The following is a 6,000-nucleotide window of genomic DNA, read 5'->3' as shown; positions in this document are numbered from 1 at the left end:
ACAGAGTGCTCTTTTTCCTTGAGAGAAGAAAGATAAAAAAAGGGGTTTATGTTTATTTTATTTATTTTATGCTAATCCATTTTATAAAATGTTCCCATTTCATATGAGTAGCTAAATCTTCTCTAGCTAAGGCTAGGGAAAAGCCTAGTATTTTCTTCATGTATTTCATTTAATCATCAATGGGATTTTAATGTTTTTGATTTAATTTATGGTGCAGGAAATTTATAAAAATTATTTCAAACTTATATATTTTCTTTGATTTGTTATTTCTCCCGGGTATAACAAATGCTTAGAAATCCCTGTAGTTTAAAATAGAATTACTGTAACGCTGCCCATAAAACTAAATCTATTTAACTGAGATAATAGATGATTTTAGGAAAAGCATGATGAAATGCTAGGCTGAATCCTGATGCCTTAGTTATATTTTGTCAATCCGAATATTATTTAGCCTTTAGTTTTTGTTCACTGTCAAATCCCTGTGGATTCGATCTCGGTCTCACCGAGAATATTACTTTGCTACACCCTATACTTGGGGTATCCTACGTTTAATTTCCCTTTTTAAAAGAGCAAGATTAAAAGCGTAGCAAGTTTTTGGCGCCGTTGCCGGGGATTTGCAACGTGCGAACGAGAACAAGGCTGCAAATTTCAACTCTTTATTTCTAGTTCTTCAATTTTTCTTTATTTTTAACACAGCTGAAATTTCAAATCTTTTCAGATTCAAGGGCGACACAAAGCAGGACCAGTAACGAGGAAGATCAAGATCACATTTTTGGATTCCCGGAGTGAACGAACTCCGGCCGTGAGTATTTAAATTAATTTTCCTGTTTTGTTCATACTAGTCCTATTTTTCCTAGATTAAAATTTTACTCTTATTTAAAAAATTAAAAAAAAATATTAATTAAAATAAAAAAATAATAAATAATAATAATAATAATAAAAAATAGCTAGTTTGCTTGATCAACTATTCAAATGCAATTTAATGTCATGACATAAAATGTTAAAAATTTTCTTGATTGTTGCATATAGTATAAAGCATTTGCATAAAATAATCTAAGGGCTGAACCCATTAACAAGATAAGGTCGGAATTTCATCACTCGTCCTTAGCCCAAAAATCATCCAAGTGCATAAATATCCTAAGCCTAATTAAAATCAACTAGACGTTGGCCCCTAAGGATATTCGAGCTCAATAGGACGAAGACCACTGAAAGTTGCACCAATTTTGCTCTATGACCCCGGTCGATGTCTAGGCAAGCTTTGTCCCTCTAAGTGATTGAAGGGAGACAGTTTCTGTTCGAGGAAAGTGGGTTTTAAGTGGGACCTTTGCTATACGCATCGTGACCCTTCCACTTACCTGGGAGCTTACCTGGTCGACTAGGTTATTAGACCGGATTGGAGGCTTAAGTGTACTCTTCAAACCAGTTAGGAGCTGTCTAGAAATTTTTAGGAAAACATTAGAAATAAGGGTGCTATGCTTTGATACTATTTGATTGTGAATAATTTTAGTAGCAGGGTGTCAATATTCATAGCTTTAGGTAATATTCATACTCATCCAAAACTCTAAAATATATATATATATACAAAATAAATAAATAAATAAATAATAATTAATTAATAATAATAATAAAAAAAATCGACTGGTTAATTGGTCAGTATATGCGGTTGTGGCAAAGGGATAAAACGAAAAGATTATTTCGAGTTGAATCAAGGGATAAAAGTTCAAATAATCAAATGGAAGATAATGGTAGTAATCAGGGAGATAATGAATTTCAAGATGACTTACCTATTAGAACGCTTCGTGATTATCTACAACCCACTAGGATCAGTACCCCATCCTGTATGGTTATTCCTACTGCTGCGGGAGCCTTTGACATGAAACCAGGAATAATCCAATTACTCCCAAAGTTTCATGGACTTGACTCCGAAAGTCCCTACTTGCACCTAAAAGAATTTGATGAAGTGTGTTCAACACTTCAATTTAATAATATCAATGAAGAGGTAGTGAAGCTTAAGTTATTTCCCTTTTCTTTAAAGGAAAAAGCTAAGTCATGGTTACACTCCTTAAGGCCTAGGACCATAGCCACCTGGCAAGAAATGACAAGAGAATTTTTAAAGAAATTCTTCCCAACACATAAAACAAACACACTTAGAAGAAATATCATGAACTTTGCACAAAAAGATGGAGAAACATTTTTTCAGTGTTGGGAAAGATTTAAGGACCTTCTCCTTGCTTGCCCACATTATGGATATGAAATTTGGAGGGTCATTAGTTTCTTTTATGATGGTTTGTCCTCCAATATGAGACAATTTGTAGAAATGATGTGTAATGGTGAATTTATGAATAAAGAACCAGAGGAAGCCTGGGACTATTTTGATCTGTTGGCAGAAAATGCACAGGCCTGGGATACAATAGATAAGAACGAGAAACCTCAAAAATCGACTAATACTAAAGGAGGAATGTATCATGTTAAAGAAGAAAATGATGTAAATTTAAAGATTGCTAATCTAACTAGGAAGGTTGAAGCCATTGAATTAAGCAGAGCCAATACAGGAAAGACACCTACTATAGATGAAAGTATTTGTGAAATCTGTGAGAGTAATGCACACTTAACCAAGGATTGTCCTACAATCCCCGCCTTCCAAGAAGTGTTGCATGATCAAGCGAATTTCACAAATGCTTATAAGAGACCATTTCCTGAAACATATAATCCTAGTTGGCGAAACCATCCTAATTTTAGTTGGAGACATGGACCCACTGCCAATGAATCTCAAGGGAATTCCATACCCTATGTGCCACCCCATAAGAGATCTCTTGAGGATACTTTGCAGGCATTCATGCAAGGGCAGACCCAGATAAATCAGAATACCATACAGTCACTTCAAGAACTTAAAAATTCTGTAGGTAGAATTGAGGCTCAACTCAATGTTAGGGAAAAAGGGACATTTCCAGCCCAACCTCAATCTAACCCAAAGGGTCAACATGAGGTCCATGAAGCAAGTTCATCCCAACCTAAATTTGAGCAAGTAAAGTCTGTCACAACCCTTCGGAGTGGAAAAATAATTAACAAAGAAATTCCAACAAAAGATGACAAACTTAAAAAATCTATTGAAAAGAATGATGAAGATGATAATGAACAAAATGATCCAATACTGCATCATAAGATAGTTGCTCCATTTCCTCAGCGCTTGCTTGCAGCTAAAAAGGGAATACCTGATCAAGAAATTTTGGAAATCTTTAAACAAGTAAAGATTAACATTCCTCTATTAGATGCCATTAAGCAGATCCCATCTTATGCCAAATTTTTAAAAGATCTTTGTACCATAAAGCGAAAGCTTTACGTACAAAAGAAAGCTTTTCTAACTGAACAGGTGAGTGCTATTCTCAAACACAACACCCCACCTAAATATAAAGATCCTGGTTGTCCTACCATATCTTGCCTCATAGGAAACTTCAGGATACAACGAGCCCTTCTGGATTTAGGTGCTAGTGTTAACTTACTGCCCTATTCAGTTTATGAACAATTAGGACTTGGTGAACTAAAACCCAACAAGGTTACTCTCCAACTTGCCGATCGATCTATAAAGATACCAAGAGGTATAGTCGAGGATGTACTTGTCCAAGTTGATAAATTCTATTTTCCAATCGACTTCATAGTATTAGATACCCAGCTTGTCATGAATTGTACCACTCCAATACCTGTCATTCTAGGCCGCCCATTTCTAGCTACTTCCAATGCTTTAATCAACTGTCGAAATGGAATAATGAAAATGTCATTCGGGAATATGACTATAGATTTTAATATATTTAACATTTGTAAACAACCCGATAATGACAATGAAAATGATGAAATTCATGGAGTTAATCTGATCGACTCCATTGTAGAAGATGTTCTTGTCCCATCTCTTTCTTCTGATCCTTTAGAAACATGCCTAACTCATTTCGGAAATACAGATATCAACCAAAATTTTAGAGAAATCAGTGCTATATTAGATTCAGCTCCTTTGTTGGATACAGATAGGTGGAAATCTCGTTTTGAAGAATTGCCCACACGCAACAATAGTCCTCTACCATCTAGTGTTCAAGCACCTAAACTTGAGCTAAAGCCTTTGCCATCCGAGCTCAAGTACGCATACCTTGGTCAAGAAGAGACCTTTCCTGTGATCATATCATCCCAACTCGAACAAAATCAGGAATTAAAATTATTAGAAATTCTCAAAGAGCATAAGGGAGCATTAGGGTGGACAATTGCTAATATCAAGGGAATTAGTCCCTCAATTTGCACTCATAGAATCCACTTAGAAGTTGATGCCAAACCTTCTCGTCAACCTCAACGTCGATTAAACCCAAACATGAAGGATGTGGTTAGAGCAGAAGTTCTGAAACTTCTGGATGCGGGTATGATCTACCCAATTTCAGATAGTAAATGGGTAAGTCCAACCCAAGTGGTCCCGAAAAAATCTGGTGTTACTGTAGTCAAAAATGCCAACAATGAATTAGTTCCAACTAGGGTCCCCACTAGTTGGCGTGTATGCATTGACTATAGGAAACTTAATTCTGTCACTAGGAAGGATCATTTTCCTCTACCTTTTATTGATCAAATTTTAGAAAGGTTAGCGGGTCATAAATATTATTGCTTCCTAGATGGCTATTCAGGTTACAACCAAATTGCAATTGATCCTGAAGATCAGGAAAAGACCACTTTTACATGTCCTTTTGGCACATTTGCTTACAAGAGAATGCCTTTTGGATTATGTAATGCTCCTGCAACCTTCCAAAGATGCATGCTCAGTATTTTTTCTGACATGGTTGAGCGTTTTTTGGAAGTCTTCATGGATGATTTTTCTGTTTTCGGCTCCTCTTTTAAAAACTGTATAGACCATTTAAGGCTAGTCTTAATTCGGTGTGAGGAGAAGAATCTAATCTTAAACTGGGAAAAGTGCCATTTCATGGTAACTAGGGGAATTGTTCTCGGGCATGTCATTTCATCTGAAGGAATTGAAGTAGACAAGGCTAAAATTGATTTAATTGCTAACTTACCCAACCCAAAAACTATCAAAGATATACGCTCATTTTTGGGTCATGCAGGATTTTATAGGAGATTCATTAAAGATTTTAGCTCAATATCTAAACCCTTATGTAATCTCCTTCAGAAGGAAACCCAATTTGTGTGGTCTGAAGAATGTCAAAAAGCTTTTGATAAACTTAAAAGCTTGCTGACCTCTGCTCCCATCATGCAACCACCTGACTGGTCACTTCCTTTTGAAATTATGTGTGATGCTAGTGAATATGCAGTTGGGGTAGTTCTAGGGCAAAGAAAAGAAAGAAAGCCTTATGTTATTTACTATGCAAGTAAGACTTTAAATAGTGCACAAATGAATTACACCACTACGGAAAAAGAACTACTCGCCGTAGTATTTGCACTAGAAAAATTTAGGTCTTACTTGATTGGATCCAAAATCATTATCTACACTGACCATGCTGCCCTTAAGTACCTTCTTTCAAAAAAGGATGCTAAGGCGCGTTTGCTTAGGTGGATCCTTCTGCTCCAAGAATTTTTTCTAGAAATAAGAGATAAAAAGGGGGTAGAGAATGTAGTAGCTGATCACTTGTCCCGTCTCACTTTTCCAGATTTCTTAGACAATTCACCCATAAAAGACACTTTCCCTGATGAGCAACTGTTTGAGATCACATCTTCACCCTGGTTTGCAGACATTGCAAATTTTCTAGTCACAGGTGAACTACCAAGTCATTGGAATAAACAAGACAAAAGAAAATTTTTGATTGAAATAAAAATTTTTTTTTGGGATGATCCTTATCTTTTCAAATACTGCCCAGATCAAATTATTAGGAGATGTGTACCTAATGACGAATTTATTAGTGTCATTTTCTTTTGTCATTCTGAAGCTTGCGGTGGTCATTTCTCTGCTAAGAAAACGGCTGCAAAAATTTTACAGTGCGGTTTCTATTGGCCCACCTTGTTTAAAGATTCCCATAATTTTTG

At 35.9% G+C, this 6,000-nt stretch overlaps 1 non-coding gene across 1 annotated transcript; it reads right to left on the bottom strand.

The window, feature by feature from the left end:
- Nucleotides 1-2,140: 2,140 nt before the first annotated feature.
- Nucleotides 2,141-2,247, bottom strand: LOC120109790 (small nucleolar RNA R71). Its single transcript, XR_005510568.3, has one exon. It is a non-coding gene; the product is annotated as a small nucleolar RNA R71 (small nucleolar RNA).
- Nucleotides 2,248-6,000: the final 3,753 nt, after the last annotated feature.

The sequence above is a fragment of the Phoenix dactylifera genome, chromosome 8 (genome assembly GCF_051530095.1).
Source record: "Phoenix dactylifera cultivar Ajwa chromosome 8, Ajwa_hap1_PhDact_Kaust_v1.1, whole genome shotgun sequence".
Classification (NCBI taxonomy): domain Eukaryota; kingdom Viridiplantae; phylum Streptophyta; class Magnoliopsida; order Arecales; family Arecaceae; genus Phoenix; species Phoenix dactylifera.
Note: the sequence above shows the minus strand (reverse complement) of the source record. Positions and strands in the feature narration are given on the sequence as shown.